Source organism: Heliangelus exortis, chromosome 2 (genome assembly GCF_036169615.1).
Source record: "Heliangelus exortis chromosome 2, bHelExo1.hap1, whole genome shotgun sequence".
NCBI lineage: Eukaryota > Metazoa > Chordata > Aves > Apodiformes > Trochilidae > Heliangelus > Heliangelus exortis.
This window is the reverse complement of record NC_092423.1, coordinates 118,183,963-118,204,950: the sequence shown is the minus strand read 5'-3', so window position 1 is coordinate 118,204,950 and position 20,988 is coordinate 118,183,963. Positions and strand designations below refer to the sequence as shown.

The 20,988-nt window shown below is 38.7% G+C and overlaps 1 protein-coding gene across 6 annotated transcripts in view; it reads left to right on the top strand.

Moving 5' to 3' along the window:
* NCOA2 (nuclear receptor coactivator 2) overlaps positions 1 to 20,988 on the top strand; it is a 191,340-nt gene that overhangs the window by 53,771 nt on the left and 116,581 nt on the right. For all 6 annotated transcript variants that reach the window (XM_071737755.1, XM_071737759.1, XM_071737756.1 and 3 more), the window contains exon 3: positions 16,269 to 16,506. The gene's annotated coding sequence lies outside the window, so the exon portion shown is untranslated. The remainder of the gene's footprint in view (positions 1 to 16,268; positions 16,507 to 20,988) is intronic.

Sequence of the window (20,988 nt, the reverse complement as noted above, 5' to 3'; positions counted from 1 at the left end):
AAGTGTTTGAAATGGTGAACAGCAAAGAGAACAAGCAACTCCTACAGAGCCATATGGATCACTTGACAAGTGGTAGCAAGCTAACAAAATGTGCATTTGAATAGGCAAAAAGCTGAGTCCTACATCCAGAAAGAAAGTAACACAGATCACTGTTGGAAGGGTAGGGTGAATAATCAGCTGAACCCAGGGGTTCCCAAATAGTATTGATGGAAAGAACTAATACAAATGTGATCATGTAAACAGAAAGCATAGAACAGAGGAAAGATGTATTGGAGTAGTCAGGATGTTGTATAATTTCTCTGTTCAGGTTCAGGTATTACTTATGTTGCTGACACCCCCAAGTTGGGTTCATAGATTGGAACTGCACCAAGACTGATCTTTCAATTGAAGAGTCCAAAAAGAGCAGAAAGATCCAAGAATCTGGGTGTGCTTCTCTTCAAAAAGACAAAGTTAAAGCTGGAAGAGATGACCTTCTCCTGCCTCTGTGTTCTTAAACAACAAAGAGTTCTGTGATAGCAAGCCTGTAAGTTTAGCAAACAAATCTCGAAGCAGATCCAGGGGCAGGAAGGCAAGATAAACTTAATTCAAAACTAAAGGTGCAAGTTTTTATAGGGAGGAAAACAACAGCAGAATATTACATGGCCATATACAGGAGTTGATTTCACAGCAATTTTTAACCAAGATCAGATGTCTTTCCATGAAGAAAAAGACCACTTCAAAGCTGAATTAAAAAATTAATTTAGTTTTATTGCCTGTAGCAAGATTGTCAGATCACAATAGATCTTCTGGTTTACTAATCTACCCTGTAATGTGATCAGGTGTTTCCTTACTATGCACATTAATAGTGTGAGTCTACTTCTAAGGGAGCCCAAAGGGTAAGGTAGAAAATGTCATCATATGAAAGGCCCAGGATGATAAAACATCTGGCTCGTCATATGAGTCTTGAATTAGTTTATTATTTTTAACTCACTGACATCTTGAAGCGGGGTTGTGTAATTTACACATTAAATTTGTATTCAGACTTGTGCTAGTAGTCCATAACTGAGCAGTTCAGCAACAAATATGCCAAAGAAACAGTTGCCTTTGCACTCTATTTTTAATGTATTTCACATTTACTTGAGAAATTTTTCAGCAAAAGTCCATTTTCTGAAAATGGATGCTATATGCTTTTACATTTCATTTGCTTAGATTATAAAACATTGCCTTCTCTATCCCTCTTCCCCTAAGTCTGATTTATTAATATTTAAAAAAATTTTGGTTGTAGTGTTTTATATATATGAGAAACATAGCTATTTATATGCAAAATATATAAACATGTAGAAACATATACATATATATAACTAAAATTCAGTGCATAAAAAATTGTGGCCTGTAAAGTTGACAGCCCACATTAAAGGGGAAAAGAGTTGGACAACGTGATATTTGCAGCCAAACTGCTCATCTAATACCTATGCTGATAGATCTCCATATAAATATAAAATCTGATTTTCAGTTGCTTCCATCTTTACCAGCATTTTTGTGCTAGGTGTCTACCTAAAGCTGAATAAATACTTTTTCTGTGTTTTTCAGTGGAAAATTTCTAGCTGTTTTTGTGAAGGAGACTGGTTAAAACTGGTGTCTTTTTTAATAGTTCTGTAGACTGTATACTTGGGAGTGAAGATTTGGGGGGGGTGTTGAAGAAAATACATATTTTGTAATGCCTTCTTTTTTGTTTTTTTTTTATGTCCCAACAGCAAGGACAGAAACTTGGCCAGGGTATAAGCTTTAAGATACTTCAATGTCAATTGATGAAACATTGGAAGATGTCCTTAACAAGTATACTTGTGCTTTGCTCAGCTTCTTTTCTGAAATGAATGCATTATCTGCATGAACTAGTTCTGCACTTTTTTTTTTTTTTTTTTTTTAATACATATCTTATTCCACTGTTTGCCCAGGAGGCTGGTGAGGGGGGCGGGGGTCTGAGAAAAGAGAAAGAGCTGGGTCGAGCAGCTGGAGAAGTGTTCCAACTAGTAGACCATGCAGTAGGTACTGCATGCTGTCCTAAAGATAGAAGAATAGAATAGAATGAATTGAAGAGAATAGAATAGAATAGAATAATTTTAGAAATACAGTTTTAGGAAAAGAATATAGTTTTAGATAGAATATAGTTTCAGAAAAAGTCTTCCTTAGGAATGCAAACAAAGATTAGAAATGTGCCATCTGTCTGCTCTTTTTACCATCTATGAAATTAACCCATTTTAGAGGCTGGTTGCCTTGCTTGCTTTTGCTTGCCCTTTGTGCTTGGGGTGCTTTCTGGGACTGAGGTATTTGCTCACCCTGTCTTCATCGTGCTTGGAGTTGTGATGCTGAGTGACAATTCATTATTGTTGCTGTTGCTTTTTCCAAAGCTTAAGAAATGATGTGCTGAAAACACTTCCCAATGTTAAAGATGCAAAACCTAGGATGCAGGAATTAGAAGAGGCTAAATTCAAGTGATTTCTTCAAGCATAGCTCAGTTCCCTGCCTGTTTGTTCATCGTGCCACAGGCCTCAGCTGTGCCACCACATATGATTTTATTACTGGGTCCCTGTTGTATTTAGGCCATACAATGGACCTATTCTTCATAGCAGAGCTGTTTGATTCCTGTCTTACTGCTAGGAGAAAATGGAGGGTGAGAATGAAACAGAGCAAGGATTGCAGTCAGAAAATAGACTCCTGACCAATTTCTTTGAAGAACTGAATTCTGCCCTGGGCTCTGCCACCCACTTCCCATGTCATGCTCTCATGTCACTCAGCTTTTTAGGAGGTTGGCACTAAAAATGCATCTTGCTAGCATGTGATCAGCTTTGGGCTGATTTGTGAAAATGCTGAGCGCTCAGTCTTCTCAAGGAGAAGCTGTACTTTGGAGTCAGGAGATGATGTGCTTTGAATATTTAAATAAGTGTTGCCTAAGTACTTTGGGAAATAAGTGCCTCAGTTTCCATACCCATTTACATTTATGTGCTGCCTTTTGCTTGTGCTGGAAGGAGACATAAAGCTGATCCTTAACTCAAATGTTGGTGTAGGCGAAGCTGGTCAACTACTGATGATCTTCATAGAAAGTTCTCTTTTGAAAACAATGCCCTACACTCAACACTTCTGGGTGCTGCAGTAAGTCCTGTGTGCACAGTCCTCACTCAGGAACTTGAGGTTGGGTGCATTAACATGGAAACAAAGTGAATGAGATTGTAACCCTTACTGTGAAAGCTGGCTTTGATGGAGCTAAAGGATTTTGTGAGTTTTTTTCATGCTTTTTCTTCTTACGGTTTTGTAACTTAACTCTGTTGAAAGCTGAGAAGTTTTATATGGGTGGAGAGGAAGCAGTGTCTCTTGGAGACAAATGTAATAGCAGAAAGAAGTAGCCCTAGGATCACTTACTTCCACTTGCTGTCTGCAGGTGTTTTTAATGGCTTTATTCTCCTGTGGATAATTTGTTGCACTGCAGCCAAATTAACTATTATCTTGTAACTGGTTGTAAATACTAAGAGATAAAACAATTCTGAAGAAAGCTAATTAATCGTTTGAACTCCAGATCTTGTAAATATTAAATGTTGTCAGTCTCGGTTTTTTGTCTTCAGCCTTTTGTCTGATCTTTGGGGTGAGAGAAAACCCAAAATGTATTACCTGAGTTGAAGGGTTCTGGGACATGACTGGAACCTGTAGGGTTATTGCAAATACAAATACCTAACTTGCTGATACTCAAAAGTGTATGGATGTAACAGAGGGTTTATTCTGTCTCTGTGGATGATTGATGCACACATGGTACACATGATGTGAATTCTTATGTATTTGGGGGGGTGGAGGGGAGAATTTTGTGGTAAGTGGTTTTTATTTTGCTGTTATTTTTTCTTTAAAGAAATTGTGTACTTTGAGATAAATCTCCTAAGCTCAGAAAGAAAATCATTGAAAGGAAAGCAGAAAGGAAACCAGTCTGGGACAGATAGTGCAGAGTATTTTCTGTGCTCTGCCATGTGAAGGGAAGCTCTGCAGTTTGAGAAATCCAGGTGCACACGTAGTAAATTAAGTTGTATTTAATATCAAAATATTACAGCGAGTAAACTAGGAAGTATTAACCAGGATCACTTGGGTGTTGGGTCTTTCGGGTGTTCTTCTGTTGGCTGCTTGTTTGTTTGTTTGTTTTTAGGGGGTTAGTACTCAAAAGAAGACTGAGTACCTCTGTTTACTGCTCTCAGATGTGAGGCAAGTGTATCTCTCTGGAAAGCAAAAAATCAGTTCCTTCTAATGGTAGAGAAATCCAAAATTAGAAAGCCAAGAGAAGATGAGAGTAAGTAATTCAAGTAACCATGAAAGACAATGTGCTTACTGGAAGAAGTGCTGCTTTCAATGGCTAACACTGCCATATACTGAGCTTATATAATATTGAAATTTTGTTGTTTCATTGTCACAATGCTCTCTTAAAAAGGTACTTTTGTTTGACAAATAAAAAGATAATTTTGTTTGACAAATAATTTTGCTCAGAAGAACTTCAGCAAGTGGTTAATAAACTGGAACTATGGCAGAGCCATGCAGATTTTTGCATGCATCATTGATAGTGATAGCTAAAAAGAATACCAAGTAAATAGAAAGGGACTGTTGATTTTAGGTTAATTGACATCGAGATACTTTTCTCTTTAAACAAAAAAAAATGGTTCTTAAATGCATTTTGTCTTGATAATGCTTGATGCTTGTGACCATGTGTTCTCTGAGCATCCCACTGCATCTTTTGAGACGATTTGCATTGACCTAAATGTCTTTATGTTTTGAAGCAGAGGTAGATAAAGACTTGCAAGTGTCTTTTGGGCATTAGTGCAGATACTACGTGGAAGAAACTTAGTATTGAGAAAACCCGGGGTCGTTCCTCCTGACCTTCGTTGCTGATGTTGCTGCTGCTAACTGCACTCTGTACAGGCCAATACTCCCATTGTGGAATTTCTGTGGTCGACTTTTCTGCCTGAGCTTTCTCTTCTAGCTCTGAGTGGCTTGAGTGTATCTCTGAGTATGAAAACAAACGCAAATTGCTACTTTTCTAAGTGAGAGATTTTGAGCAAGAGTCCCCCCAACCCAACCCCCCTCTCTGAACTGTTTAAAGACTGCTTTTAGAAACTCCACTCTGCTGCCTCTTGGTCAGAATATAACCTTTTTTTTTTTTTTTTTTGGTCCAGGTCCATTGCCAGCTTTAAAATTAAAATGAAAGTGAACATTTCTAGTCCGTTTAAATATCTTGTGGGTTTTTTTAATGTTATATTTAAACATATATGTAATGACTGTTTAGTTTTGCCTCCCCTTTTTTCCTTTTCCAAGGAAGCTCATATGGTCAGGTATTTAAAAATAACCCTCTGAGAAAAACTCCTAGAGTCGTATTTACTCATGCAAAGACCCAGCTGGGATTGGCCTAATGTTAAGCCACGGGAAGCATTGGGTTGCTGCTTGCTCCTTTTCGGAGCCAGGGCTGGCAGCGAGTGCAGCGTTAATGATGCTCCCAGCTTATGCCCCTCCCTCGGCCAGCCTCTGGCTCATCATCACAGCTGAGTTTTCCTCTGATAGGCGCTATCAGTTGATTTTCTTTGCTTGTTTGTAACGCTGTAGCTTTCAAAGAACTTGTCTTCCCTGCTGGGTTACACCTTTGTAGCATCCTTCCCCACCACTTCCCTGTCTGCTCCTTCCTTCCCTGAAAACAAACATACAAGCAAACAGAATCTTCATAAGATTTTTGCAGATACAGACGATATTTCTGGCACATTTCTTATTTAGAATACTTAAGTTAGGGCTTTAATGATCGTACTAGTACCATCTATCTTCTGCAGGGCAGTGGCTGCTAAAGTTGCTGCTTCTTGCTGTGGAGCTGGGGTGAGTGGAAGCTGTTGTAGGGAGCCTTGTAGGACACTGTTCAGAGGTACTCGTGCAAGGTTCATTCTTGGGTTTAGTTAAGTGGTAGGCTTGTATTTGCATACAGATTTCCTTTGTTTTTCCATGAATCTGCTCTGACTAATCCTTTGGTCTGTATTTCATTAAAAGTGTTGACTGCAGAATGATGGTTTTGGTAGCAGATGAAACAAAACTTTTCCTTTGCATGTGCATGTACAAAATAAAAAGTACAGGATGGCCTTTTTTACTTAGTAATTGAGAATGTGCCTGACTTTGCTAGTGAAGCCATAGTCTATGAATACAATTTAGGGGGCTTTTGATAAATTAATGCCAGTATGGTGTCAGTTCTCCCTCCTGTTCTCTCCCCTTCCCATCCCCACTGCTCCCTCCTTATTTCAGAGGCTACATAACACTGTTTTGCTTCAAGCGAAGGACAAAGATTAGGAGAGTTTTAGTGTTCTGCAACATTCTAAAAGACAGATGAGCCACGTCTGCACATTGTATTCCTAAAACAGTGCTGAATTGTTTCTAGATTGTACTCATGAATGCTGGGTTTGTTTACTTATAAAATTTTTATTCCTTATGCTCAAACTATCAGCAAGTTGGTTGAAGTTTGAATTGTTGCAGATTTGTGTGCGAGTAGCACAGACTTGCTCCTTCTCCATATGAGAAATGGTGCTGTGTAACATTTCCTGCTCTCCTGTGCAAATAAAACTAAGTTCAGAGTCTCTGAGCTCCTGTGATCTGTAGACTGCATAGTGAGGAGTATTAAAGAGGTCTCTTTATGTGGCAGTGATAAAAATCACACATACTTTCAGGAGACCTTGAAGATGCTCCGGATTTAATCAAACTTTGAAGAAAATAATGCACAAGTTTGCATGTTTTATCTGTATTGATAAATGCATGTAGTTTGCAGAGAAGAATGTTGTTAAGACTGCTAACACCCATGTTTGTGTCAGATGGAGGTTTACAGCCTTGCAAACCTAGAATGAGGACACTGGACTTCTAGCTTATGTGAAATGTACCAAGTGTTTCATAAGAATTAGCTGTTTCAACAGTAAAATACTTATTTACAGTACTTAATAATCTGAAACATTTGTGAGTTGGTTTGCAGTTCTTTTTATCTCAAAGAATGCAATAGAATCCATTATTTTAAAAAGGGACAATTCATGCAAGTGCTGTCAATATAGACACAGAGTAGTCTTAGCATAGCAAGAAAATTTCAGTTAAATAAAACGAATAATTAGTTCTTACAGTTTTAAAGCCTGAGACTTAAAAAATGTGGGTGCTGTTATTCATACTTTTCTGCCATAGAACATGTAAGAATGTGATGCTGGATATGTTTACTGAAAAGTGAAGTTTAATAGTTTTCCCTGTAATTATATAGTAATAGAGTCAACGATTGACTCTATATTTGATAGATTTGTTGATGATATTGTTGATATATTTCTGCTCTACTCTATTTCCTTGATTTGATGTGAGAAGTACCTTCTTAACAAGGCAGCATATTTGAATCAGTTCATCAAAGCCATCTAGGAATCTATCCTTGTTGTTACAAGCAAGTCAATGTTTCCACCTTCCTTCCTGAAATCCCATCCTTCCAAAGAAAAGTTCATTTTTCTATCTCAGGTTGTCATCAGCACCTCCTCAGCTGAAGGCCTCACCCTGTCTGTCCTCATGACAAGTTCTGGCTACCCTGCAGTTGTGGGTGAGGTGATGAAACTGGTACTTTAAGTAGCATTGATGCACTCAGTAGGGCTTGGAACAGTCAAGTTATTAAAATTTAAATAGCAATCCAGCTTCCTTATCCACCATTGTGGGAGAGCTTGTTTTGTATCTCTATACAAAACTCATCCAGAAAAAAAAAAAAAAATCTTAGATTTTAATAAGAATTTAATTTGGCACTGCCAATGGAGTTTTTTTCCTTTCTGTTTTGAACTGTCAGTTCAGGTTTTTTCTCCCGTTTATAAAGGGTTGCAGTAACACTCGTTGGAAGACACCAAAGGTTCATCTTTTGTGAAGTTGATACTGATAACAGGTTGTAAAGAATTATGGAATCTACACATGGCTGAATGGATCTGGGCTTTTACAAAGCAGGTTTGACACCCGGCCAGTTTTGGTCTCTGTAGACCTAATAAATGAAAGAGATTTTTCCACTGCCCTGTCATAGAAAACAAAAACGCAGCTTACTGAATTGGCTGTTCACTGCCAGTTTAGGAAAAAAAATTGTAATTTTCTTGCCTTGCATAATAAAAGCAGTATTAATTAGTAGAAAGCACTGAAACAATCTCATATGCTTTTTGTCTAATATTTGGAGCTTTAAAAAACTTCTCTTTTCTTATGTATGATTGTGATGAGAACTTTAAGTGTTGTAAAACTGCATCAATTGCGTATTTTCAGACGGCTCCTTAGTAGATAGGAGTTGTTACAAGGTCTCAGAATTAAAACTGTTCGCAAACTCTTTCTGACATTCCCTCCTGTGAAAGCAAAATAGTCCTTTTCTTCTTTTTAAAGTCAAAATAAACCTTTAATTGGTTTATAAGGCCTTGCACTCAAGTTGACAGTTTTTTTGTCCGTCTGGGATGCAGAAGGAAGAAATGGGGGGAAAGAAGGACCCCCTTGCATCTGGTTAGCAGGTCCAGCTCTGTAATTGTCTGGAGATCAAAGAACCATTTGATGGTGGCTGATAACACCTCCCAGCTCCCTCTCTGCCCATCCTCCTAGTGCAGCTCACAAAGTTGGCACTCTGAAAGAGCTGCCCCTTGAACAGAGGGAAAATAGAGGGGAATGAGGATTTGGGGTGCATAGGAAGTGGAGTGAAAGAGGCAGTAGGAAAAAAAGTGAGGTGGGAAGCCCTGGTGATGATTTATCCAAAAGGTTTTGCAGGCTGGGGAGGCTGGCAAGCTTGCTGACATGTGAGAGAAAAAAATAGGTGTACCAGCAGAGCAGTCAGTCAAAGGAATGGGGAAAGGGGAGAGGAGAGGGAGAGTGTAAAGATTGGTTTGCGTGCTCGGATGTGTTTGTGCAGTTGTACCAGTCCTGCCAAGGGTACAGCACAGATGTAGTGCAAGAGCTGGAAGTCTTGCAGGGCCATGGCCAGGCGTGTGCACTGGCTTTTCCACACACTCCCTGCTGGAGTGGCTACTCGGAAAACCGGAAAATTCAGTCGCCTGATTTGCAGTCATTAAGGCAGCAGTAAAACTGGCCTGCCTGGTTAGAAACCAGTCGGGCTGCAGTCATATAAAAAGCCCATAGCTTCCCAAAAAGTGGCTGAAGGAAGGAGCAGTGCTCATGTGACTCAAGGAGCGGATAAGGTGGGTCACCAGTCGTGAAATGGAGGAGGGTGGGAATGTGGGATGGGGGTGTTCAGGGCACTATTGAGCATGACCAGTGGTTGTAGTGAAATGTAAAGCTCTTTACTTCCTTTAATTCATATGTAGTCAGGATTTCTTTTTACCCTACCTCGCGTGAGAACATTACTTGAGCTTGCTGAAAGCTGTGGACTGTAGTTGTGCTGAGCTGTAGGTATGGCAACTTTTCCATTTGCTTCCACTTGCACTTCAGGAACACTTGAAATAATTAAAATATTTTCTCTCTTGCGAGAGATTCAGCTTACTCCATTTGTGTTCAGCAGGAGAAAAAGCCGTTTCCTCATTTTTTTCAGGGTGTCTCTAAAAAGATCCTGGAACGAAAAAAGAAAATGACTCATCAAATTTAGTCATAAAATTGGAACTGTTATGATTTTTAGAATAATTCAGTAACATTTTGGGGGCAGGTTTGTTAACCAGCTTTAGAAATTATGTATATATTTATCACACATGATTTATAGCTTTATATGTGTGTATAATTATTTTTTTAGTAAATTGAGTAAAATTCTTATATTAAATTTGTATTTAAATACTGTGCTTTCTTTTGACTGATAAATTAATTGGATTAATGTATAATAATAATTTGTTTCTGCATTGCAACTTCGACTGTACCTAAGTGTTAAAACCATGTCACATTTGGGGATATTATGTGATAAAGAAGCTGTTTCTACATCCAAGTTCCGTAGTGAGCTGGTTTAAAGGAAAGGGGAAAAAAAAAAAGATGCTTGGCAAGAAATCAAAAAATAATAAAAAAACCCCAGGCACTCAACTTGATCCAAATCACTGAAGTTGTGTGGGGTTTTTTTCTATTTGTTTTCCTTAACTGCTGCACTGTCCAGTTTGAAGTGTTTTAAGTGTGTGGTGTTCATGGTGCTCTGACGAACTGGCTGAAGTTGACAGAATTACCACTGAGAGCAGAGATTCAGAATGGGGCTTGTTCTGATCACTGACTAAATTGGGGGCTTTCTTCACTTCTTGCACAAGGACTCAGGGCAGTCAAGCTTTAGCACTGGGTGCTTCCCTAAATTCTTGAGGGTGTTACCCCTTCCCAGTTACTAAATTTTCCTGGTTACTAAATTTTTTCACTGCTGTAACCCTGTGAAATTTAGGCACTTACAATTACAGTGTACAGTACAGTCCTGCTAATCTAGCTATATAAATTTCTTACTGTGGCTGTTGGCTGTGGATTAGTTTGGCAGCTGCTCTTTGGGGTATTCAGAGATTCTTCCCCCTCAGAAGGAGAGAGGCAGGAGATGGTAGAGTAATCAGGACAAGCTTCATGGGAGTTGTCTAGTTTAGATAAATGCACTGACCTGTCTGCAAACATGCCTGATTTCCAGTCTTTAGGCTAGGAAGAATTTATCTGTGCAAAGAGGAGAAGCATCAAGAGGTGAGTGAGAAGGTTTGGTATGGCTGGATGATTTGAGCTCATCTGGTAGGAGCAAAAAAACTGTAATTTCTAGAAAAGAATGTCCTTTTCCTCGTTGTCTTTTCCACAGTCTTGGCCAGGTTGACATGTTGTCCCCCCCAGGTTTTGCTCTCCATAAAACTTCCCTCAACCCTTGATTAACTGAATCAGTTCACTAATCTACAAGATAAAGTTTTTTATTCCAGGTTAATGAGCTGAATAGGTTTACTAAAGGATAGGATGAATGTAAGGAAAGACACAAAAATGTTTTAATAATAGCTTTTTGGTTGGCTCAGCACCCTGGTGTAACAACACACTTGGAACATTTTCTGTCCAGAATAATGTGGCAGTGTTTAGGGTATTTCTATGAGGGGAAGGATTTGTGGGTCCAAGTAACAGAAATCAGCATACGAGATCAGAGCTGTCAAGCTCAGAGGCACCGAACCTACATTTGTTCACACAGTGTCTGGTAGAAAATATTCTCTGCTCCTTCTCATCGTGAGTTTCAGGCTTAAAGCCTAACATTTCTGGAGCTAAACACTACTGAAATAGCAAGATGGTGTAAAAAGGGTATTTTATTCAAAGAATATCACAAACAATATATTAGAGTTTAGTTACTGTTTTCTTTAGGAACTTGTCCTTGACATGCAATTTGTTTGTTTAGGAGCAATAAAGTTTCTCAGTTCTGTTTTTTTATTCTCTGCTCCATGGAGAATTTTCTATGGCTGATGTATGAATTTTATAATGTATTTCTGAATTTCTGGAAGCTACCTAGGTGAAAATAAAAGCATAGTTGAAAATTATCCATAAATCTCTGTAACAAAAGTGGGTCTTTGCTCACAAAATAAATGGCCAAGGTATATTCCTGTTCTAAACCATGATAATAAGATGGGGCTAACTTTGGTACAGTAATGCCCAGTGTTTTCAAGGAGTCATCTTCACTCCGAGGAATGTCCCAAGAGCCAGTTCAGTGGTCAGAGAATATTTCAAGTGGATTTGAATGTACACTGAGGACTTTTGTTAGCTTTTGGTGTGATATATCCTTATATCTGGGCTGTTGCTCAGTTTTGGTTTTATAACTTTCTGACTTAATAAAGTACAAACTGTAAAATCACACATAAGTGTATAACTTCCAGTTTTCACAAATCTGAGACTTAAGTGCATTATTTTGAAAATTTAATAGAGTGTAAGTAAATTTATTTTAGTTGGTGTTATATGGAAAACAGACTACTATATACCATTTGCTATTTGTTCTGTAGGTATTTTTGGCACTGTCATTCATAGACTAAGAAAAGGAAATTCTGTTGTAGAGTACATGAAGTGAGTAGAGCTTAAATATTGGCCTAAAATGAGCTCTTGTGAAATGACCAACTAAAACCTTGAGTCAGTTAGAACAGAACTTGGGGTGCTGGAGTTTGCTGTGGATCCTAAGAAAGTCAATGGGAGACATGAGTTGATGTCCATAAAGTCTTGGACTTACTTTTCACCCAGTGTTTCCCTAGGTGCTTGGTGAAGAATGCAAGAGGCGTTTGACCTTCAAAATATTCAGGTCTAGCTAAATTCCCTTCAACTCGTTGTGTTACTGGGAGATGGGGTCATCAATAGAGGGGGTGATGTGTGTCTCGTGTCAGATTCGGTCTCCAAGACATGGGCTTCTTTTCAAAGGATAATGAACCACAAAATTAAGGATGCTGTGCCACAGCAGTAGGAAGCTGTAGGTGCTGTTGTCAGTATTTGCAACTCAGATTTCTTTTCTTTTTTTCTTTTTTAATAATGTGCCCTAAGCCAATAAAATCAATGGAATACAGGTATAAGGTTTCTGTTCTATTTTAATGTACTTTTAGTGTGAGGACAAGCTGTGAGCATCTGTGTGCCAATGTATTGTGGAGTAGTAACTTTAATGTGGGAGTCTGTTTATTTGCATAAGAACCATAATGTTTCATACTGAGCTCATTGTGTCATATTATTTGAACAGATTGAAATGAAAGAGTAAAGTACATCATACATATTGATCAATGCATGAAGTAGTTTTTGTGTTGATGTTAGTGTAGTGGTAGGTAAATACAATATTACAATTATTTGAGATATTTCTTTGAATTAAAAAGGGAAGCATGATTTGGGGAATGTTTATGATTGAAAATTCTAGTAATGTGGGGAATTATGTTCCAAAATGATGATTTAAAAATCAGCTTACCTAAAAAACTTTAATAACAGAAATACTTTTACCATGTAGAGAAGAATCCTTGATGAAATATGAGAGTATGTTGGTGGTAGCAAATATGCTGTGTTGTAGTGTAGCTTTTGAGATAATTATATTAATCACAAAAAGCTGCCAAAGTTTTTCAGGAAATAACTGGTATTCAAAAATGCTAGAAACTACTTAAAAAAGCCAACCAACCAAACAAAAAAGAGAACCTTACTTTACAATGTATTAATGGTCTTGGATGAATCTTTGCTGTTGGGTGAAATAAATGTTCAGTGCACTTCAGCCAGCTGGCTTAAGTCGTTGTAAGAATACACTTATCCTAAGGAAAATCAGTCTTTTTGATAATTAGCTCACTGCACTGAGGCTTACCTTTTCCTTTATGTATATTTCCAAGTGTTTATATGTTCACAAATGCTATATAAATAAATACATGCAGTCTTAGAGCCTTTTCAATGCAATGCAAAGCATTTGTATTACCAGTGTTTTATGATTTGTTTTAGACAAAAGCTTTTCTACTTGAGGTAATGATTTAGCCTAGAAACAGTGATTTCAGTGACAAACTTATATGAGTTTATGTTAAACAAACAGTATTTTTTGAGATTTGCTGGATTTCAGAGGAGTTTTTAAGAACACTGTATAGTGGACTGTAGCAACTAATTACATTATAGTTGCTTACAATTCAGAGGTAACTACCAGTGGCTGATACTTTTAATCAGTTGGGCAATGCTGTATGAATGGAAATACTTTCTTTACCTTTTTCTTATTTGAAAAGGTCTTTTGCTCATGGCAAATGTGTTATACTCTGCCAAATGAAATGGTGCATGAAAATCTGCTCCTATTTTTAAGGAAGAAATTTTGTGTAGTTTCCATTATTACATATTGCAAGTACTGAACTTCTGTTCAACCTAATTATATTTTTCATCTTAACTGTAAGTTAAGTGATGAGATAATTATTCTGGCCTTACAAAAAAAGTAAATCTAACTATTACAGATGCTTGATAGCCAGTTTTAATTACTTAAATTGAATTCAAAGCACAATAAAATTATTGTTATGGGCTTTTAATGCGTGTTTGTCTTACACACATGTATGTTTTACACTCTGATGTTGAATCTTCTCAGTTTGTTTTCATAAGAACAAACATTCATGTTCCAGGAGCCTGCATGTGGGTCACATACTTTTTTTGCTGTACTTAGTAAGTGGTTTTTGCAAATTATGTACATCAGATGTCTCTAGACCAAGTACAGTCTCATAGGAATAGTCAGTCATTCTTTGGAAATGATGATTTTTTATTGAAAAATAAATGTCATAGTGCTTTTAATCCATACTATAATTTGGATCCATCTGTGAGCTCTATTTTTCTCTTTTCTTCATCTTCTCATCTGGACCATGTTTGTACAGAAGTATGTACAAGAGCCAGAGAGAAATTGTTGTCTTGTTTTCTGTTAAGAGCTCAGTAAGAAAAAAGTCTGTAAATTGGATTTTGCTCTAAAAGAATGAGTTGTCTATTTTGAGAGGTTTTTCTGCTTTTGTATATTACTTCAGTTTTTCATGGTGAGATAAGTAACTGCCAAATAAAGGGAAGAAAAAGTTTCCACAGAGTTTCATACCAGAAGGTTATTTTCCCTCCAGGCAGGGACAGATGATCATCAGCAATAGTATTGTATGAAGTTACCCTTCCTCTTTGTAACTGATATGCGACTGCTCCTAATTTAGTGCAAATGCAAAATGAATTTGCTTAAATTATCTCTGTTAGCTATCTGTGACCTTCATGAGAAACGAAGCTAACCCATTTTACTTCAGGTTTTCATGACCTAGAATAGTTCTGTGAGCAGATGTACCTTTTCAGCAAGTATTGGTACCTCTAGGATGAAAACAGTGCCATCCAAAGAAATGATAGCTGGACTGAAGCAGAGGCTAGGAATTAGTTGGCAGCGTGGGAAATGCTGGTGATAGGAGCTGGGGAAGAAGGCTTTTGTCTGAAGATGCTGTTTGAACATTGTTTCTAGGCATGCAGCAAAATTGGGGCTGAAGACAAAGGCATTCCCTCCCCTGCTATCCACCCACAGCTGCTGGGCTTCAGTGTGACCAATGGTTTCAGGTGTTAATGTCTGCACATCCACTGAACGGAATGATGGAAGTAATAAAGGGTGGAAAAGGTGTGGCAGGAATTGCAGTAAGGAAGGATACCCAGTGCTTCTCAGTATAGGATGCTGGTTGAAGTTTCTTAGAACTCTGCAAAACATTAGCCTTTGGGGTTAAGCATTTGCCTCTAGCTAATTTTTTTAATGCCGAAATTATTTAGCTATTTGTAAGAATGTGTGGAAAATGTTATTTCTCATTGTAGTTTGGGTTTATGTTTTTGGAAATGCTCCATGTCCCTGCCTTTGAAGCAGAGACTAGGAGTTGGCAGTGTGGGGAGTGCTGGTGATAGGCACTGAGGAAGAAGAGCAGCTTATGAGTCACAGCTTTGTGACTTTCTCAGCACTGTGAAAATCTCAGATCTAACCAAACTGTAACCTTCTATAGAAATCACAGTTCTTGCGTGCTGTTTTGAGCATGTGAGAGCTGTATGGCCTGGAGGGGGAGGCTGAGCTGAGGGATGAAAATGATGCCTTTTATCCCCACCAGCTGAGAGACAGAAATGGACCTATGGGGCCCCTGGCATGGTCCCAACCCCAAAATGCCATAGTCTGTGAAGAGAGGAGACAGACCTGGAGTGAGAGTTAATTTGATGGTGTGCTGAAGAGCAAAGGAAGGGGCATCAAGGGGAGAGTGTGGCAGTGTCAGTCAAGCCTGGAAGTGTCTGAACCAGAGGAGATGAAACGCCTTGGGGACTGGGGATGAGGAGAGACTGGGAAAGGGTGCTGAAGGTAGGAACAAAAAGGACCGGGTCTTGAATAATCCACATGGGCCAGAGGATATGGCTTGAGGAAAACAAGCAGAGGTGTTGGTTCTGAAAGGTTGTTTTCTATGGAGATCTTTGAATACAAACATTGAATACAAGCGTTGAATACAAACGCTCTCTGCTTTCAGTAGAAGCTCCTGGAGAATGTTTTTATCTGTCACCTATAGCTAGTCACCATGCAGAGAATCATTTTGTGTTTGCAAACAGTTTAATTCTTCACCAAAAGAGCTGCATGGCACATAGATTTCAATGCCACTGCTGTTTTTTATAGCTGTCAATGTGACCCCATCGCACAAGGTCTGGTGTCTCAATTTCTTCTTATAAGAAGTGGCAAATGTAAACATTTTTGCAGTGTGGCAGTGTCCAAGTCAAGGAATGTCAAACTGAGCTTGTCTTTGCAAGCATCTTTCATTTGGTCCCTCACGAGGAAGCCTTACAATTTCCCAGTACTTAACTGTCTACTGATGCGCTGGTTTTGTTTGGTTTTTTTTCCACAGAACCCCTGCTCTGTTCCATGCACAGGATGGACTTGCTCTGGGAATGAATCTGGTTGATGCAGTGGAGAAGACTCTTCTCTGTAGTACCCCTGCCTCACTTCCAGCAGAAATCCAGACGCGTGTGGTGGGCGAGGCAGGGGATCGCGGGAGGCAGGAGCTGTTGTGGTGCAGCTGCATGCTGCCTTGGCAAACAGGACTCTCTTCCTGGCTGTGCTGCAGACTTCCTGGGTGATGCTTGGTAAGTAGCTCAGTCCTGGCTTTTCTCCTGTCTTTTGCTAACTGGATGTGTCTTGCTTTCTTGTGGATGACTTGAGATCTTTGGATCAGATCTGGAAAAGTGCTGAGCACTGATAACTGTGAGTCAGGCAGTGGGGGATGAGGTTTGAAAGTGCTGTATAAAGCACAATGTAATGCTAAGAGCTGTGAAAAAGTTAGGTCTGAGTTATGCCAATCTTTAGACAAAGTTATCTTTGGAACTGGAGAATCATTTTGACCTTAAAGCTGTCACTGTTTCAGTTAGGAAATCAAGAATTCTAACAGTTGTTCTGTGTCAGGAGTAAGAGAGTGACAGTAGGACTGACTACTAAGTTGATGAAGCACTCAGCTACACCCTTGAATTCACAGAGAAATTACTTGTTATGTCTTTAAAAAAACCCCAAAATCCAAACAAAGAACCCGCAACTGACTAGCGTGCAGTAAATCAGGTAGTGGACCATATGCCAGATACCAAGAGTAAAACAGGTTACTGTTTTGATTATTGGTAATTCTGTTCATAGGGGTGGTGTGGAAATGGTGTGACATAACTGTGGTGTATACCATGCCACAGAAGCAAACAAAGGCAAAGTTTAGGTTTCTGTAGAACTTCTGACATTTCCTTCTGTGAGTGCTTGCCTCTGCAGATTGGTTTGAGTGGAGATGTTTGTGTCACGTAATACGATTTGGGGTGCAAGAAGCACAGCATGTTTTGATGCTGCCAGCTAAGGTAATCACAGAATCACGGTAATGTATTTACATAAAACTGGAATAATACGTAAATTCACCATTCCTCCTAGGCACATCTCTTGTGCCTGGTTATTGTATCAGATACAAAGTAGACAGTGTTTGTAATGCCCACTATCAGAATGGCTTGAGGTCAGAATTTCATCTGCATTTCTTCAGGCTCAGGATTTGTGTTTTCCCAGCGTGATGTCCACAGCTAGTCACAATGCTGTTGTAATCAGTAGATAGCAGAGAATTTTTTGGCCAAGGCACAGTTAAGCTAAATATTGTTTTAACTTAGCTAACCTGGGTGCAAAATATCTAACATTAGATCAGGTTTTATGAATTAACCAAGAGCGTGCCTTCAGTGCCTAGAAACATAGTGAGTCTGTTTGCCAGATAAGCTGTTACTCTATGGCAGGAGAGAGAGACAGTAAAAGCTATGAAGCTTTGATAATGGCTAAATATTATATTAAATACACAGAGTAAGAATGCATGTTCCCCTTCCAGCCTGCTCATGGGGAATCTACTACATATGGCTCTGTGAAAGGCTGCAGTAATGCTCCAGGCGCCAAGCAATATATTTAAGTGCTGCTTTCTAAGAAAACCTGAGATATTTTTGTTTGACTACCGCTGTGCAGTGCATTGTTCTTTAAATCTTTAAACATAAGCAAAAAAAAAAAAAAAAGGGGGGGGGGGGGGAGAAGAGCAGCAGGGGAAACAATCTGTATTTTATAGGCAGAAGTTTAAAAAAAAATGAAATTATTTGCATTACCTAGAGCATTGAAAATTATGTTGCAATTAGACTGATGCAATAGCACGGACATTACGAAAGGATCACACAATTTGCAGAGCCTGCTGGAGAAAAGCACGGGACTGGAACAGCAGGGGTGTTGTGGGCCTGCGGGGCAGTGTGCTGGCAGGGCTACATGGGGAAGATTATCAGCTAATGTGGAGAGAGGAACGCCAAGAAAAATAAAAACTCGGCCGCTCCTGCATATCCCATAAAACGGGGGGCGGAGGGGAGGAGGAGGAGGGCGATTTGTTTTATCAATGTGCCTACTTTATTCTGGTGGCACGGTCTAATCCGGTATGGAAAATGTTTTCTGCTCTGTGAAAGAAAGAAGGGATGGAAATGGAAGCTAATTTTGAGCTAATATATTTTGAAAGCTGCTAATAATAGTGGAATTTTATTCAGCGCGATCTGTTTCTACAATGGAAAAGTAAAATTCCTTTGGGTTAACTGAAACATCTGTTGAACAAATTGGTTCAGTTTCATGAGTCTGTTACTAATTCTGAGAAGTAGATGGTGTTTTATAAAACCAGTAGAGTTGGGGGGGCTAGTGCTCATATTCTTTTTTTTAACTATTATTAAAGTAGGTCATTTTGAAGTGTTATGTTTTCATGAATACAGTAATACTGTGGTTAGTATATCTAGTATTTCAAGAGTCACCTTTGCTTTAATGAGTTTTTTTTTTCACTGGTTTTAATCAACATTACTAATATCCTTTAAAGCTGTGGGTTTCCAGCTTTTTATCAAGTTCTTAGTAATGAAGTCATTGAATATTTAAAAAAAACCAACCAAACCTTTCAATGCATTTCTGCTTGCATTTCCTTGTTTTTGCAGTTTGATCTTCACTGGTTTACTTTAGAAGTTTGAATGTTAACAGAAATTTAGTTGCTCCCACTATTATTTTCTTATTTGGACTAATTATTCTTTGTAACCTCACAGCTGTATGAAGAAAATTGCAGGTGATAAATCTATTCATGGTTTCATATGGTGGAAGCTAAGAGTGTCATAAGAGTCAACAAAAAGAAGAAGGGAGAAGTTAAAAACAGTTTCTAAGATTCTGTTCCCATGTGTGAGAAATGTTCTAATTTAATCTCATATATAAGCATCTTAAAGTGGTTTAGGTTTCTCAGGTACATTTCCTTTCAAGGAAATCACTGAAGGGAAAACACAAGTATAGTATTTGCAGTTTATATTAAGTTCTGTATGCTTCACTATTAAATATAGAATAAAGTTTTTGTGTACTACATGTAACTTGCTATAACACTTGGATACATTTAAAGGGAAAAGCTGAACTTTGAATTGAGACGGTGCATATATTTTCTTTCTAGTTCGTGTATTATATGGAAAATACGAGACTGGCATTAAGTGTGTACATTCAATGTGATTGTAAGCTATGGCATTTTCAGCTTCATGGTCAGGGTGTATGTTGAGAATAGTTCAGTGGATGAAGGATGTGAACAGAAGTTGATCATTCTTTCTAATGCTACTTTAACAGGTAATTTCCTTTACTTGTTAATTATGGCTAATTTTGAAGCTTTAATGTACGTTAATCATGTGCTAATTCAGTTGTCATTAAAGTGGAAGGTAATGCCAGTATAAATAAGAGAGACAGCAGTGTTGTGATACTGTTGTTGAAGGGTTGCTATATTGAGAGGGAATGGAGATGTATAGTGGAGTTTTGTGAAGGTGCATGTGAGTATTGGCAGCACAAGGAACTGTGCCACTGCTGATAAGATGTTCCACACTCCCCTTCAGTTTTGTCCTTGGTACAGCTTGCTGAAGTTTCAGATGATGTGCATGAAATGAAATGAGGGGAAGTTTTGTGGCTGAAGTCCTGTGCCAAGTCTTTTTGAAGTTGTACGCAGCAGCTGTGCTGTAGCTAAAGAAAGGCTTTCTTTGCCTCCATCGTAACATCTGCATGATCTTTAGCAGCAGAATTGTTCCACTATGATACATCATTTAGCTAATCTGGATTGCTTTCATTAAATCTCCTCCCTGCTTGTCCCATCCCCCTTCTCCCATTAGAAATGTTCGCATTACTTTTGACAAGAAGTTTGCAAATGTCTGGACTTGGGTGCTTATATGTAGAAATAGTAAAATGAATTTTAAAAAAAAAAAGTCAAAAGAGGTGTTGAGACTTAAGAGTCTAGCTCGGTGAGGTTCTTAAGGTACCTGAACAGTTTTAGACTGCACCCCATGAATTTTTCTGTGTCTTCTGTTGCTTAGAGGATAGGGGCTCAACGTGGGTCCAGTTTTTGTGGAGGTGACACAAATTCAGCATCATTGCAACTAACCTTGGTCTAACAGCTTCCAGAAATGTGGCTTGCACCCTCCCTGCAGAGGCATTACTTCCTCTCCCTCATGCCAGTGCTGCCCTGGCCCTGGGGTGAGTTTTGGCTCAGGCAGTCAAAACAGTGGTCAGCTCGCTGCATTTTGGGTTGGGTTACTTGGCTGGCTCTTCAGCTCTTTGAACTTGCTAAGTACAGAGTTGGACAATGGCTGTGCTGAAGATGACCTGGAAGAGGGATGGCAGGACCAGCTTCTTCTAGTTGCAGATTGGCTTGTCTGCCACTTAGAAACCATTCCCTTGGCTGGAGGCAGGAAGGAGGCAGCTGAGGAAAGCATTTTTAAAGTGCATGACTTAAAATGTATACTGTGTTTACTTGCTTTGAAAGTTAACTTAAGATAAGTCATAGAATCAGATGTAATAGAATTTTGAATTTCAGCTTTAGTGTTTCTTTCAGTTGAAGGCTTTTCTTAAACTTAATCTTTAATATTCTTCCTAGTTGAGACTAAGAAGTTTCAATTCGTTTTCTGTGAGAAATACGAGGCTAGCAAGCTCTCATAGGTAAAGGTTGGGATCTAGTGGTCAGAAATAAAAGGTTGTGGTCTTGGAGAGCAAAACAAAGGTAGTAGAAACGCTGACACTTCTCTGTGTTACGGATTTTG